The sequence below is a fragment of the Myodes glareolus genome, chromosome 6 (assembly GCF_982192425.1).
Source record: "Myodes glareolus chromosome 6, mMyoGla1.1, whole genome shotgun sequence".
In the NCBI taxonomy this organism is placed as follows: domain Eukaryota; kingdom Metazoa; phylum Chordata; class Mammalia; order Rodentia; family Cricetidae; genus Myodes; species Myodes glareolus.
Genome location: NC_142031.1, coordinates 108,766,252 through 108,783,193, shown reverse-complemented (window position 1 = coordinate 108,783,193; position 16,942 = coordinate 108,766,252). Strand labels below are relative to the sequence as shown.

The 16,942-nt window shown below is 45.2% G+C and overlaps 1 long non-coding RNA gene across 5 annotated transcripts; it reads right to left on the bottom strand.

Moving 5' to 3' along the window:
- Positions 1–1,136: 1,136 nt before the first annotated feature.
- LOC125404325 (uncharacterized) lies at positions 1,137–16,583 on the bottom strand. Of its 5 annotated transcripts, none has more exons than XR_015002425.2 (6): positions 16,312–16,583; positions 14,820–14,931; positions 10,584–10,823; positions 10,017–10,273; positions 7,337–7,370; positions 1,137–2,400 (listed from the first exon to the last, which is right to left on the bottom strand). It is a non-coding gene; the product is annotated as an uncharacterized LOC125404325 (long non-coding RNA). The 5 variants fall into 5 exon arrangements; XR_015002423.2 differs by lacking the exon at positions 1,137–2,400 and adding an exon at positions 6,623–7,166; XR_015002424.2 differs by lacking the exon at positions 1,137–2,400 and adding an exon at positions 6,624–7,162.
- Between the last annotated feature and the right edge of the window lie 359 nt (positions 16,584–16,942).

The window sequence follows — 16,942 nt, the reverse complement described above, 5'->3', positions numbered from 1 at the left end:
AGCTCTCACTCTAGCCCGTTTTAAATCTCCTCAGAGCGCACCATCTCCCCGCCCCCAACTTCTCTGAGATGTGTACTGGTGTTGCATCCATTTCACAGACGAGAAAACTGAGTCAGAGGTCAGCGACTAAAGCAAAGTCTTCCTTGTTGGGTGACAGACCCCTTTTCTCAGCTGCTGGGCGTTGGGACTATGGCAGGGAGTGGCGAAGGGGGAACTTTCTGTTTGTGATTTTATTTGTGTTCAGGGCTAGCATAGGAAGAAGCGGGGCTGTTCTGCATTTCTGGTTCTCCGCCACCCACAGTCCCATCTTAGGAAGATATCCAATGGTGATGAAGATCTTTTGTTTGGGGGGGTGCAGGAGGGAAGGTATCATCCCTTGGGGTAGGGGTTCCAGAGTGCAGTGGCTGTGAAGTTCCTAGAGGGCCTTTGATGCCAGCTGGAAGGGCTGGACAAGAGACTCAAGTTCCGCAAAGCTCAGACTGTGGACCTGAAGAAATCCCCGAGGTCTGGACCGGACTCGCAGAAACCTGCCACCAAGTCTCAGGGTGTCTGCACTGATCACAGAGGGATGCAGTAGACTTGGGCACATGGTCATGGTTGAGTGGACATCATGACTCACCTTCTGCCTGCTCTTTTTTGCAGCCGTCCTTGGCCCCCAGCTCCATGACTTCACTAGAAACCAGAACCCTTAGTAACCACAGGACTTATTTTCTTTCTTCCTCCCTCTCCCTCCTTCCCTCCCTCTCTCTCCCCCTCTCCCTCTTTCTTTCTTGTTTTTGATTTTTTAAAAATATTTATTTATTTATTATGTATACAATATTCTGTCTGTATGTATGCCTGCAGGCCAGAAGAGGGCATCAGACCTCATTACAGGTGTTTGTAAGCCACCACGTGGTTGCTGGGAATTGAACTCAGGACCTTTGGAAGAGCAGGCAATGCTCTTAACCACTGAGCCATCTCTCCAGCCCCCTTGTTTTTGATTTTTGAGACAGGGTTTCTCTGCCCTGGATTTTACCTTGCAGGCCAGGCTAGGTCTAACCTGTAAGTGAAGCTCGATACTGCAGCATGGATTCACATTCACATTCTCAAATGAGACCTTGCCATGCCAGGTGCTATAAGGGATGTTTATGTTCAAAATATTTATTTTAGTTTATGTGTTTTGAATAAATTTTATTAAAGCAGTATGTGCAAAACCAAACACAGAGTCAAGAAAATACCACAAAGTGAAGACATGGGTAGGCACAATACCAGAGAAAGAGAACAAAACCAGCTCCTTGCTACCCCAAGGAGAACCACTATCCTGTTGTTTAACAAACATCCAAACATTTACTCTTATTGGTCAAGTAAGCAATGCTGGGATGTTTATGGGCCCTGGGTGAGGATGTTGCAGGAGTCAATAAGGTGCTATCAGTAAGAGGCCTGTGACTGTGTTTCCTGCTTTTGAAGTGGCATGGGATCTTTGCTTCTCCTCAGTGAGCCTCAGTGTCTCACTTCTACACCATAATCAAAATTTGCGGTCGCCTCCTGTGATCCCCTCAGTGGAGTGAGGTGTGGTCTTCACTCCTGGTACCCGTCCTAGGACTGCTGAGGGTGGGTTTGTATATCTCAGAAGTCCTAGGATGGGTTTAGAGTACAGGATATTTTGGCACTCATGGTTGACACAAATACTGATGTACTGTAATAACAACACATCTCCAACAAGCTTGTTGGAGTCAATGTGGGGCCTGAGGTTCACCATGAAACCTCAGAGATGCTGCCCGGAAATTACTCAGGCACTGGAGGAGCAGCGAGTGGTAGATGGCCTACCTGCATACTGTTTGCATATGCATGAGGTCTGATCCACAGCTCAGCAGAACAAAGGGATAGATAATCTCTTGCTACTCACACAACCCAGGGTCTTCATAGTCTTACTTGACAGACAGTCTGCTGCTTTTCCCAGTGTAATCTTCCTAGAAAACAGACCCCAGGCTGCCACAGTCCAGGCTCACTGCTTTTTATCACGCATTTCCATACACCAACATAAAAATTCACAGTGGGCTGAGAAAAGTGAGGCTCACATCTGTAATTCTAAGACTTGAGAGGCCATGGTAAAAGGTTTGTCGTAAGTTCAAGGTCTGCCTATGCTACAAAATTAGACCCTGTCTCAGAAAACCAAATATCAACACTCTGAGATGTTAGAAAGGAATGAAACACAGGACCATCCACTTTGTTGAAGAACAAAGAATTCTGGTTTGGGTTCTGGAGTCAAAACTCAAAATTCAAGTTCCCATCCTGGTGGCGGTTGGCACAGGCCCTTAATTCCAGCATTCAGGAGACAGCAGCAGATGGATCTCTGACTTTGAGGCCAGTCTGGTCTACTGAGTGAGTTCCAGGGCAGCCAGTTACACAGAAAAATCTTGTCTTGAAAAACAACAAAACAAAACCAACTTGAGCCTCCTACTTGCTTTGTGACCTTGGTCACGTTGGTTCATAGCTGCACAGTTTAGCTTTATTCAGACAGAAAGCAGATATAACACTGTCACCTAATCAGTCCATAAGACTGTTGTGAGATCTGAATTTTATGATTCAAATAAAGCACTTAACTCAGGCCCTCAAGGACCTAAATACAACAGCAACTAGGTAATTTATTTATTTCATTTTATTCATTTGCTTATTTTTATTTAATTTATTATTATCATTAGTTTTTGAGATACAGTCTTATTATGTAGCCTGAAGCTCACTGTTTGGATCAGGCTGGCCTCCAACTCCCAGAAATCCTCCTGCCTCTGCTTCTTGTGTGCTGGGGTGTGTGTCACCACGCCCAGCTTATTTTCATGTTTTGGTCTCATATTTATCAGGCTGCCCTTGAACTCTTTGTGTGGCTGAGGATGACCTCGATGACCTTTGTACATTTTCATTATTTATTTGTTGGAGGAGGGGCATGCACAAGGCCTGACAGCAGTGTCGAGGTCAGAGGACAATTTGTGGGAGTTGGTTCTCTCACTTCACTCTGTGAGAACCAGAGATCAAATCCAGGTCATTACACTTGGCAGCAGACATATTTACTGGATTAGCCATCTTTCTCATTCATGACCTTTGGACTTCTGATCCCCTGCCTCTACCTCCTGAGTGCTGGGATTACATTTGTGTCACCACAATAGCTTTATTCAGTGCTGGGGTTCCAACCCAGAGTCTCCTGAATGCTCAGCCGACTGAGCTATGTGTTGTGGGACAATGGTTTGGTACCCTGTAAAGATTTGTCACTTGTATTTTAATAAAATGCTGATTGGCCAGTAGCTAGGCAGGAAGTATGGATGGGGCGACCAGGCAGGAAATAGAGGCGGGGCAAGGAGACCAGGAGAATTCTAGGAAGAGGAAAGAGTCAGTCTGCAACCTTCACCCAGATGCAGATGAAGCAAGATGATAATACCTCTCTGATAAAGGTACCAAGCCACATGGCTAACACAGGCAAGAATTATGGGTTAAGATGTAAGATATAAGAGTTAATAAGAAGCCTGAGCTAATAGGCCAACCAATTTATAATTAATGTAGACCTCTGTGTGTTTTTTGGGACTTAACATCTGTGGGACTAGGTGAGACAAAAACCTCTGTCAACAGCTGTGTCACATCCCTAATATCTAGACTGAATTAAGTATTCTCAGTATTTTATATGTTGTTAATTTTATAAACATGACAAGAAAATTTGCTCTGATTTCACAGGTGATAAAGTAATAAAATGCTGATATGTATTACATGTGGCTAAACCTCAAAATATGCTAGGAGATAAAAGCCAGAATAAAAGAGCAACCACTGTATGATTCCAACTACCAAAAAATTATTCAGATAATTTGGTATTATTCATTATACCAAAATGCCAGGCAGTGGTGATGTACGCCTTGAATCCTGGAACTCAGGAGGCAGAAGTAGGAGGATCTCTGTGAGTTTGAGGACAGATTGGTCTACAGAATGAGTTCTAAGACAGCCAGAGCTACACAGAGAAACTCCGTCTTGAAAATCCAGGAAAAAAAGGTGATTTATGGGTAAAAGAACAGAGACATCTGGAAATGGGAAGAGAGATTTGCTATAGAGATCATGGAGGGTCTCACTGGGAGGGTGAAGATAGTCCAAAATGCATTTTTTTTTTTTTTTGGTGTGGTTGTACCATCATGGAACCAAAAAACGTGAACTATTCTACTTAAAATGAGTGAATTTTATGCTATAGAAAATATATAGCAAGTTCTGCAAAGATGGCCCAGCAGTTAAGAGCATTGGCTGCTTTTATAGAAGAGCTGGGTTGTTCAATTTCCACACCCACATGGAGGTTCACAACTGTCTGTAACTCAGTCTCAGGAGATCCCACACCCTCTCTGGCCCACAATGGGCAGACAAAAAATGAACAGGCAAAAAACACTCATACACATAAAAATAAACAAATAAAAATAGAAATGCTCATTAACAAAGGTTTAGCCCCCTTCACCCAAAAATACCACCAGGAGAGAACAGAGCCCGGAATTCCCTTTGTTCATTAGACAGCAGCTAGGTTTTGCATCTCAGTGGGTAGGAAGGAAGGAGGCCAACACCTAGGGGGAGCTGCACTGAGAATCACCAAGATGCTGGGTGGATAGAGACCAACAGGAATATCAGGAGAGGAGAATTGGGGAAGTAAAAAAAGACAAGATCTCCTGAATAAATTGGGAGCATGGGAACCTTGGGAGAGAGTCGAAGGGGAGGGGAGAGTCAAGGAGGGGAGCAGAGAAAAATGTAGAGCTCAATAAATATCAATAAAAATATAAAAATAAAAAATAAAAAAAAGAAAGGAGAATTGAGAAGGATGGGCTTTTCCAGGGTTCAGAAAGAGGAAGTGACAGTTGTGTCTCACTTCCTAGAGCTCCAGCAGCATTGCCATTCACAGCGGCCTGCTGTTGTAAGCAACAGTGCTCCCTGTAGGCCAGAGAGGGTGAACGGGAAGCCCAGGGAAGTTAAAGATGGTGACTAGAGTCATGAGCTACTATGGTGGAGTCAAGATTGGAACTCAGAGCACCTGTCTTTGGACCCTGATGGAGGGTGGGGAACCAGCCTGTGAAAAAGCTTAAGTTACACTGTGAGTGTGAGCCTAGCGTATTTAGAGAACCTAAGGAAACACGATTAAAAAATATCTTTAGTTACTTTTTAAAGCTGTATGTGTACGAATGCCTTGCCTGCATGCATGTGTGCCGTGTGCATGCCCACAGAAACCAGCAGAGGATGTCAGTCAGATCCCCTGGAACTGAAATTAAAGATGATTTTGAGCTTCCTTGTGGGTGCTAGGAATTGAAACCTGGTCCTCTGCAAGGGCAACAAGCAACCCTAACCACTGAGCAATCTCCATACCTGAAGAAAACATGGTGTGTGTGTGTGTGTGTGTGTGTGTGTGTGTGTGTGTAAAAGAATCAGACTGTGGTGGCACATGCCTTTAATAAAAAACAAAAATACCCCCCTTACCATAACAGAACAAACAAATTTTTTAAAAAAAGCAAAACCCTACATCAGGTCTCTTGATAAGCGGGGGGGGGTAGATTCTTCCTGTTTATTGCTACTGAATGCCATTTTTATATATGAATATATAAATAAAAATTATTTACTTATTATGTATACAGTATTCTACATGCACACTAGAACGTGGGCACCAGATACCAGATCTCATTATGGATGGTTGGTTGCAAGCCACTGTGGTTGCTGGAACTTGAACTCAAGACCTCTGAAAGAATAGCTAGTGCTCTTACCCTCTAAGCCTTCTCTTCAGTTCTATTTTTTTTTTCCTATTTTGAGACAGGGTATCACTGTGTAGCTCTGGTTAGTTTGGAACTCACTATGTAGTCCTGACTTTGAATTTATCGAGATCTACCAGGCTGTGCCTCATGAATGTTGGGATCAAAGGTATGTGCCACCACACCCAGCTGACTTTGTTACATTTTTATGTGTGTGTGTTTGTATGGGTACATATGTACGAAGGTCAGAGGACAACTTTCAAGACTGTTTTCTCTCCTAACATCATGTGGGCTGCTCAGGTTGTCAGTTTTGGCAGCAAGGGCCTTATCCACTGATCCATCCTGATGACCCCAATATATGAATATTTTAAACATTCATACAACCCTTGTCCTCTCTGTGTGATTGAAATACGGCTGTGTTCATTCTCTGAGCTTAAACTGAACTCAAGATCATTTTTTATTTAAGATTTTTCGAGATAGGGTTTCTCTGTATAACAGCCCTGGCTGTCCTGGAGTTTGTTTTGTAGACCAGGATGGCCTCGAACTCACAGAGCTCCACCTGCGTCTGCCTCTGCCTCCCAAGTGCTGGGGTTGAAAGCATGTGCTACCAAACCCAGCTTGTTTTTTTAAAAAAATAAGATTTATCATCATCATCATCACTATCATTACTATTATTACAGTACAGGTGAGTACCTGCATATAGTGTGTGTGCACCATATACTTGCCTGGTGTCTCTGGAGGGCAGAAGAGGACACCAGATCCCTCGGCACTAGAGGTGAAGATGGTTGTGCACCTCCATGGAGGTGCTGGGCATCATATCTGGGTCCTCTCAGAAGTCTGAGTTCTTAGCTGCTGAGCCATTTCTTCAGCTTCCTGAGTTCAGGTTTTTTTTTTTTTAATATTTATTTATTTATTATGTATACAATATTCTGTCTGTGTGTATGTCTGCAGACCAGAAGAGGGCAGCAGACCTCACTACAGATGGTTGTGAGCCACCATGTGGTTGCTGGGAATTGAACTCAGGACCTTTGGAAGAGCAGGCAATGCTCTTAATCACTGAGCCATCTCTCCAGCCCCCCCTGAGTTCAGGTTTTTAGAATGACATCCAAACTGATGTAAACAATCCCGGAACAACAGCCCATGTGTCCAGGCTTATTACCCTTTCTAGCTTCGTTCCCGGCATCCTCCCTTCCTACACCTGTTCACACCCCTAGAAATCTTCAGCATCTCCGTTTAGTTCCTCTATGAGACATGAAGTCTTTTGAGACTGAATAAGAGGAAAATGATGTTTTAAAGATCCACTCTTGCTGGGCGGTGGTGGCGCCTGCCTTTAATCCAAGCACTCGGGAGGCAGAGGCAGGTGGATTTCTGTGAGTTCGGGACCAGCCTGGTTTACAGGGCTAGTTCCAGGAAAGCTCCAAAGCTACAGAGAAACCCTGTCTTGAAAAAAACAAAAACAAACAAACAAAAAGATCACTCTTGGTTTGCTGCACTGAGCGACGATATTTGCAGGCAGAGGACAGGCAGCCCAGACAGGCAGCCCAGACAGGCAGCCCAGACAGGCAGACAGGAGTGAGACTGGGCTGGGGTGGGGCTCCATTACTACTCACCTAGCGGGTGTGAGATCTCTGATGGATCCAAGTCCTGCAAAACAAGCACATAAAAGGGCTGGAGAGATGGCTCAGAGGTTAGGAGCACTGCCTGCTCTTCCAAAGGTCCTGAGTTCAATTCCCAGCAACCACATGGTGGCTCACAACCATCTGTAATGGGGTCTGGTGCCCTCTTCCGGCCTGCAGGCATACACACAGACAGAATATTGCATACATAATAAATAAATAAATTAATTAATTTAAAAAAAAGGGCTGGTGGGATAGCTCAAAGGTTAAGAATGATTACTGCTTTATACTGAGGACCTGGGTTTAGTTCCCAGTACTCCAATGGCATTTCACAATCTTCTATCCTCAGAAGACACTGCATCCATATGGTACACATACACATGAAATTAAACTCAGGCACATACACAAACAACTAAATAAATAAATATTTTAAAAGTCCAAAACATGCAGAAGAAGAAAAGGAGAAGGAGGAGGAGGAAGAGGAAGAGGAAGAAGAAGAAGGAGGAGGAGGAGGAGGAGGAGGAGGAGGAGGAGGAGGAGGAGGAGAAGAAGAAAGGAAATAAACAACTTAGAAAGCTTCCAAAGGGCAAAATATCATGTTTTCATTTAGATGACTTGAGTACCTGGGCTGCAGACATGACTCAGTGGTTAAGAGCATGAGTTGCAGGTAATAGCACACTTTTGCAATCCCAGCACTCCTAAGGCAGAGGTAAGCCCATCTCTCTGAGTTCAAAGCCAGCCTGGTCTTCAAAGCTAAAAAGTGAGTTCCAGACTGCCAGGATTGTTTCACAAAGAAACTCTGTCTTGAAAAACAACAACAACAAAACAAACAAGCAAACAAACAAAAACCCTAACCAACCAAACAAAAAGAATATGAATTGCCCTTGCAGAGTATTTGAACTCAGTTCTTGTTATCCATGTCTGGCAGCTCACAACTGCCTAACGCTAGTTTCAGGGGATACAACTCCACAGTCAGTGTGGGCAACTGCATGTATATGCACAGACTCACAATTAAAAAGAATAAAAATAAATATTTAAAGATAATTCTATACCAGGCAGTGGTGGTGCATGCTTTTAACCCCAGCACTTGAGAGGCAGAAGCAGGTGGATCTCTGAGTTTGAGGCCAGCCTGGTCTACAGAGAGTTCCAAGACATCCAGGACTACACAGAGAAACCGTGTCTCAAAAACAAACAAACGAAAACAAAAAAGATTTTATTTTTAAATGTGTGTCTGTGTGTTATTGGTGATAATGAGACACTTGGTGTTCTGCTAGAACAGTCTCTTAACTACTGAACCATCTCTTCAGACCCTAAAAATAAAATATTAAAAAATAAGCAAACAAATCTCCATTACAGAAAGAAAAAAAAAAAAGAAGAAAGAAAGAAAATGAAATAAATTGAATGAACAGAACTAACTTTTGCTTCCTTCATTCTTTTGGGTCACAGGACTTAGGAAGACATGTATATATAAACCAGGAAACCTGCAGTAGACATTAAAGCATGCAGCTTTTTTGGATACTGAGCAGGGAGGAGACGATGTTGAGGGATGAACACGGAAATGGGAAGATCAGAGAGTGGACAGTGATAGCAATCTGCAGGTCGGGATGGAAGGCATCTGACATCATAATCTCTGCTTTGCGTTGGAGGAAGTAATGAACTAATACATGCTCATTTAGAAAGAGATCAACGGACGCCTTGATAAGTTAATGCCGCACACTTTCCTGTCATCCCAAAGCAGTGTGTATGTGGAATAGAAGTTTCCTACATGATCTCCTCCGAAGTCGCTGACCCCATCTGATTAGCATCACAACAGTTTCCCCTCCACTCTAGCAAATGTGGACACAGATTGCTTTTGCAACTTACTGTTTCATCTAAGGAGAGCTTAGCCTTGTTTGCCCCTGAGTGGATCTCCTCTGTGTCTTGAGAATTCCATGCATGCTGTTGTTTCAGTCAACTGTCTTTATGTCCCTATACTGTTGGGTTGCTTTTCATTTTTTCTTTTTAACCAAAGCAATATAAGTATTCTTTTTTTTTTTAAGAAAAAAATATTCTTGAACGCGTTGTGTAGGGGAAAAACATTTCAAGTAGCATTTCGAAGACAAACTGAATAGCTAAACTTAGAAACGACAAACTGTCTCCAAAAAGGTTTTATCGCTCCTGCCCCCCGCAAGAAAAAGAACACAGAAATAATTGCACGCTAAGGCAGGAGAATACTAGTGTCTTTTCTTTGATTCTGCTGATATCAGACCGACCGTGTCTTCGTGTGTGGTGGTCTGTCTACACAAAATGCACAGAGTTGAAAAGAGGCTTGTATATTTGAACTTGGCCGAGTATCGCCTTGGTAGATCGCGAGAGGGAATGGGGGAGGGCACTGATGTTTGTCGTGCGGAAAGCAGTTCAGAATGAGGACCTTGGCGGGTGAAGGTGTCTGCAGGACTCCCCACAACTCAGAGGGATTGGATCCCGCCGCGCGAGTTTTTCTCGGCAGATGGAGAATTCCTTTTTAAGCCCAGACAGGAAAGGGCGCAGACACCAGCCCACTGCTCCTGGAGGGTCGAATTTCCTCCCAACAAATACCAAGCGTCGGAATGGAATTCCCTCTCCTGGGTGCACTCCCCACCTCTGCCGCCCTTGCTGCCTAGGCCACCCTCTCGCCTTTGCCGGGAACGCACACCTCTCGGTTGCTTGGCTCTCACTGCTGTGGGCTGTGCCTGAGCGGAGGGGCCCTTGTCGCTCCGCATTTGCCTGTGGCGTGGAGGTCACCGCGGATGAAGTGTGCCCTGGTGTCCTGCCAAGGCGGCATCTTGGAGAAGGAGGCAACAGTAGAACCTGTCGCCAGCAAGTCTCTTGTGTCACCATAAGCGGGAGACCTCAGATCACTCCCGGTACATTGTGCCTCCGGAGTGCTCCGAGAGTTTGGTTCTTGTCAGCCTTCGGATGAGGAGAAAGGCCTAAGTTAACCTAGTCATCACAGAAACTCAGAAGGGGCTGGGCAAACTGAGGGCAACAGATCGGAGGAGGCTCTAGAGCTTGGACCAGTCAGACCCAGCCTTGGGTAAGATGCATGCCCATGCCGTCTACCCAGGTACACCTGGAGACATGGCTGTCCCACTCCCTCTTCCCTGCAGGTTCCCACCTAGACCGCTTACTCCCCAGGTTAGCCACTGTAGAAAGGTTCCACCGAGGCCTAGTGGGGACACTCCTGGGCTGGAGTCATTGTTTAGTAAACACAGAATCTTACCGCGATTCAGATACAAACACATGAAAATGAAACACTGTCGGGTCGGCTTCAGCTGAGAATCTGCTCCACCTCAGTCTTGATCCTCTAAGGTGACAAAGGCATTTTCTACCATTTCTATGTGCTGGTACAGGGGTTTGTCCCCTGAAGATTTTCCTACTGCTATGTTTGTTGGTGGCAGCTCCACACCCCTGTGGCTCTTTGAGAGCCTAGTTAGTTCTTTCTGGCTCTTCAGGGAAAAAACTGGAAGACAGAAATCAGAAATATGACAGAGTTAGGAGTCACAGAATGCCTGGCTGGGACATTCTAAAAACTCAATTCTTTCAGTGTCTTTGGCTGGACTTGGCCCAGTTCACCCAGAGTCGAGATTGTGTTCTGTTTACCAATCAGGGCCCAGAGGGAGACAGTGGCTTCTTTAAGCTTACACAGGGGTGGGGCCAAGTCTTAAACCTACTTCCCTGAATCTGGGTCTATTCTCTGGGCTGCATAGCAGTGGTCAAAGGTTATACATGACCCTCGGTGGGGGGGGGGAGTCCTGGACTTTGATCAAACACTTGTTTTTCTCTGTCTGCACGGACAGAGGGAGTCAGTGAAGGCTGGCATGGGTCTGGCTTTCAGTTTTCAGTTGTCAGTCAATGTCTGAGAACGTCTAGAGCTGTGGACAGTTCTGCTCCTGACGCTCACTCAGAACTGGCAATTGTGTTTGAAAGGGCTAATTTGATCTTCCTGGAAATCAGTCTATCTAATCATTACAGAAATCCCACAAACCTTTGAGCTTGCCATCTATGGGTTTGTGGGGACATTTGGTTGGCTGTCATAATCTTGAGTCCTACCCCCATTTTTCAATGAGGAGCTAAAAGAAATTGGCCAGACTAGCAGAGAGCTACAGTGGTGGGGACTTCCTATTATAAAGCACATGGAAAAATGAGTTGTTGGCAGAAGTAACTGGGGTGGAAAAGAGAAGTTCTCTGAAAGCGACTTCGTGTTTTAGGGACGGTCATTTCCCCCTCAAGACTAAAATGTGCCAGAGGACTTAATGTTTCTGCATGAAGGAAATAGCAGTGTGAGGCTTTCATGTCGAGTCAGCACATGCAATAGCCATCTGAAACCGTGTTAACTAGTGAGATGTATCGTCTTACTTCACACGGGGTAAGTGAAGACTTTACAAAAAGCTGTTGTTGCTGTGGAGGGGCTGGGTTTGGATTCAAAACCAAGAGAGCGCAGCAATGGCCGCTGGACATGAAGTTACCACCCAGTCCTGTTTTAGTAAGGTTCAAGGTGTTTACTAGTTCACTTGGTTTTTATGGCCAGTGGGGAAGAGGGATTAGGAGCTGGCTCTTTTTCTCAACAGGTCTGCTGAGAAATGTATTCATTTCTCATTCTGTCCCCCCGAAGAGCTTCTCATTTGTTCTTTCTGCATCTCTTCCCCAATACCTATCTCACTTGGATATCACCACCGAGAGAGCACAATGGTTTTTTACATACTACATATGTAAAATAATTGGGTCACACCAAGTGCTGGTGGAGCACTCCTTAATTCCAGCACTCCTGAGGCAGAGGCAAACAGATTAGGTTATGCAGCCAGCCTAGGCTACAGAATGAATTTCAGGACAGCCAGGGCCACACAGAGAAACCTTGTCTTGAAACCCCCTATAATGATGATGAAGATGATGATATTAACAGTTAACCCTAGCAGCTTCTTCTCAAGCCTACCTGGAGGAGGGATAACTGTAGTTTGAATTTCGGTGAAGATGCAAACTTGCCAGTAGTAATACGACACATGCACACACACTCCTTGTCACAGTAGTCATGTTGTCAGTTTGAGCAGATTAAGGGGCATCAGGGGGTGGGCCGGAGAGAAGACTCAGCAGTAAAGAGAGCTCACTGCTCTTGCAGAGGACCTGGGTTCATTCCCCAGCTTCCATTTGTTGACTCACAATCTTATCCCTACCTCCATTTCCCAGGTATTGCATACCCTCTTCTCCCATTTCCAGGCTCTAGGCGAGCCCATGGTGCACATGCAAGCAAGCAGGTGAAACACTCATCAAAAGAAAATAAACCCGAAAAGACAAGAAAGAAGGAAAGAAAAGTGTCACCTAGGGCATGCTTTGGTGTGTCTGTACGTGTCGTTTCCAGAGAGTCCGAACCAAGGTGGGTGTAGGTGGCCTCTGGAATGGGGTCCCAGATTTAATAAACATTGTTTGATGGCCCATGCTGTCATCTCAATACTCCAGAGGCAGAGACAGGAGGATTCCTGCAAGTTTGAGGTCAGCTTGATTTGTTTAGTGAGTTTCAGGCCAGCTAGGGCTTTATAGCTACACATTAGTAAGGATTGAACATAGGGTCTCATGCATGCTAAGTGAGCACTCGCTATAAAATCCCCTGCTTATGTGCACATACTTTTTTCTTTCTCTCCCTCCCTCCCACTCTTTCCCTCTCCACCTCTCTCCTTTTCTCTTTCTAAGTTTTCGTTTGCTATATTTTTTAAAAATTGAGAAAAGATTTCTTTATATAGTCCTGGCTTCCAACAGCTTGCTACATGCTGGCCTCAGGCTCACAGAGATCCATCTGCTTCTGCCTTACAAGTGCTGGGATTAAAGGTATGCACCACCACATCCAGCTTATTTTGCTTTTTTCCCCCCCCCTTGAAGACAGGGTTTCTCTGTGGCTTTGACTGTCTTGGAACTTGCTTTGTAGACCAGGCTGGCTTCAGACTCACAGAGATCCACCTGCCTTTGCCTCTCGAGTGCTGGGATTAAAGTCGTGCACCACCACACCTGGCTTATCTTACCTTTAATCATTTGTGTATGTATACGTCTGTGTGAGTGTGTGACATGTGTGTGCAGGTGCCCCCAGGGGTCAGAAGCATCAGATCTCCTGGAGCTGGAGTTAGAGGAGCCCTAAGCTGCCTCCTGATGATGTGAATGCTGGGAGTCCACTCAGATCCTCTGAGGAGCAGTGTGCACTTTTAGCTGCTGAGCTCCTCCGGCCTCCATCCAGTTCTCTTTTCGTACCCTTAATTTTGAGACACTGTCTCCCTAAGTCGCCCACACTGGCCTTGAACTAATTTTGTAGCCCCGTGAGTTCCGCAGTCCTTCTGCTTCCGTCTCCTAGTAGCTGGCCATGCAGGTCTTCAGCTTGCTGCAGTATTGAGAATCAAGTCCAGGGCCTCACCAACGGTAAACAAGTGCTCTGCCATGGAGTTACAGCCCCAATCCCTGCTGCCTTTCCTGCGTTGTCCACAAGGCAGGGACAACGTCAGCCTGCTGTATTCTTTTCAGAATTGGAGGCTCAACTCCCACAGGCTGAGAACTTTGTCTTGTATGTTGTACTAGTGAGAAATTGCCCCTAGTGTCATAAAGCCTGAAAACAGGGTGTGGGGTGTTAGTCATTGGTAGACAGTACACAGGGCACACTTAGCATTTGTAAGGTTTGCGGTTTGATTTACAGAACCCAAAGTCAACCATCCAAGCATAAAAAATGAATCTAAAACAACCAGAGTGTCTTAGTTACTGTTCTATTGCTGTGAATGCAACTTATCAGAGAAAGCATCAACTAGAAGCTTGCTTATGGTTTTAGAGAGTGAGCCCATGGCCATCATGACAGGGAGTGTGGTGAAAGACAGACATGCATGATGCTGAAGCAATAGCTAAAAATTTTTTTATCCCAGGGCTGGAGAGATGGCTCAGTGGTTAAGAGTACTGGCTGCTCTTCCAGAGGCCCTGAGTTCAATTCCCAGCAACCACATGGTGGCTCACAGTCATCTGTAATGAGACCTGGCGCCCCCTTCTGGCATGTGGGCACACATGGATGGAATGCTGTACACATAATAAATAAATAAATCTTTAAAAAAAAAAAGCATCCTGATACACATGCAGAGGGGAGGAGGGAGGGAAGGAGGGAGGAAGGGAGGGAGGGAGAGAGAGAGAGAGAGAGAGAGAGAGAGAGAGAGAGAGAGAGAGAGATGGGCCCTACCACAGCCTTTTGAAATCACAGAGTCCACCTGCAGTGGCACACCTCCTCCAACAAGGCCACACCTCTTAATCCTTCCTAAACAGCCTACCAATTGGTAAACAAACATTCAAATGGCCTGCTGGGGCCATTCTCGTTCAAACCACCATACATTATATACATGGCTTAAAAATAGATGGCAGGTAAATCCCCACCCTGAAGTCTGGGTAGGGGTCCGGGGCTGGTGGAGAACCCCTATGTCAAGGATGCAGACTGTTTCCATCTTACCGCTCTGTTGGTGTAAGTTCAGGTTGTCAGCAGACAAGCTCCAGGCAGCAGGACAACAGAATGCTCAAGACTGACAGTGGGCTTCTGCCTTGATGTCTTTACTGGCATGCTGCTAGAAGCAGATACGTAAGTTTTGATATGGGATGCCCCTCTGTATGCTGTGAATATGTCTTATTACCACTGGTTAATAGAGAGGCTGATTTGGCCAATAGCCAGGCAGAATAGAGACAGGCAGGAAATCCAAGCAAAGATAAAGGGAAAAAGAAGGCAGAGATGAGGGAGCTGCTAGCAGCCACCAGAAAAGAAATATGTGAGGTAACAAGGCATGAGGCTCATGGTAAAATATAGAATAATAAAAATGGGTTAAGTTGCCAGAGCTAGTTATTAATAAGTCTGAACTAATAGGCCAAATTGTTTGTAATTAATAGTAAGCTTTAGAGTGGTTATTTGGGAACTGGTGGGTGGGAGAGAAGCCTCCAGTTACAGATTTCTGCTTCTATTCCTTTGGGTCTGAGTTTAGACACATGGCCTCTTCCAACTGTAACTGAAACAGGGGGATTTGTCTTCAGACTTGAAAGCCATGTGCCCAGATGAAGAAAGAAACCCTTTTATCATGACTGAAGGGGCTAGAGGAGCAGTCAAGTATGTAGACGGGTGACTTAGCATCCCAGAGGCCAAGGGTTCTATAACTCGATGACCAGCAAAAAGAGGAGCACAGAGTAGGGATTCAGCAAATGTTGCATAGATTGAGGTAAGCTTAAGTGTCCTTGGAGAACTTTCTGAGAGCTTCACTAGGGATGTTAACATGATATGAGCCAGTGGGGCACAGTGGCACAGAAGGTAGAAAGAGGAGATCAGGAGTTGAAGGCTAGTACCGGAAAAATAAAGTTTTTGAGTCACTGCCACCAACAAAAACTCTGAGCCCAAACAAACAAAAACTAAAACCAAGCCACTGGAGACGTTCTCTGTGCTCTGGAAGAACAACTTGGGAGGAGATGGGCAAAGAAGACCAAAGGACTTTTGCTTTTCAAATTTGCTGCACCTTTAAACCATCTTTCCCATCTCAAACAGCACTGAGATGGATGCTAATAAGACTTCTTTTCCTTCTTCTCCTCTCCTCTCCTCTCCTCTCCTCTCCTCTCCTCTCCTCTCCTCTCCTCTCCTCTCCTCCCTTCTCCTCTCTTTCTTCTCCTCTTCTTTCCTTTCTTCCCCTTGCCCAGACTGGTCTCAAACTTTTAGGTTCAATTCATTCACTTTCCTTGTTCTCCTAGCAGCTGGGACTATAGACATGGCACCATGCCTGGCTTGCTTCTTCCTTCCTTCCTTTCCTTCCTTCTTTCCTTCCTTCCTTCCTTCCTTTCTTCCTTCCTTCCTTTCTTCCTTCATTCCTTCCTTCCTTCCCTCCTTCCTTTATTCTTCTTTTAATTTTCTTTGAGATGGGTGTCTTTCTATGTAGACTAAACTGGCCTCGAACTCACAGAGATCCACTTACCTCTGCCTCCTTGGTGCTGAGTGCCACCATGCCCAGCATCTCTTCACTTTTCAAATACATCCACCTCCTACTGACACAGAAGAAAGTCTTACACCATCGTCTGCAACTCTTCCATCATGTTAGGCTAAGCTTGGCAAGAATAGTTCTTACTGAGCAATTAATGCTAGCACACCAGTGGAAGTCTTCTAAGGACTGAGCTCCTTGGGGACCAGGGAAGGAGTGAGCTGTCTTGGAACATTCGTGTCCTGAGTTCTCTTTTCTTCTATTGTGTCCCCATTCTTTAGCTTTCCTCCCACCCATCCCCATAATGCTGGTTAAGTATTAATGGATTACTAAGGCTCAATTCAGCAAAGCCTTGAAATGTGACTCCTCCCAGAAGGGTGAACTCTGTAATATGCAGAAGAGAAAGAACCATTACAAGTCCAAAGAGTCAAAGCTCTAATGGCAGACAATATGGCTATGTGTGGGCTAATAGCTATGCAGAGATGGCCAATCAGATTCCACCCACTCCATTTTCAAGGAAGTTGATGTGTTTCAGGTTATGTGACTTGACCAGATCAGTACTGAAGCCGGGTCTGCCTGGCTTTGAACACATGCTGTTCCCAATGGTGTATTGCCTCCACGGGTAGAG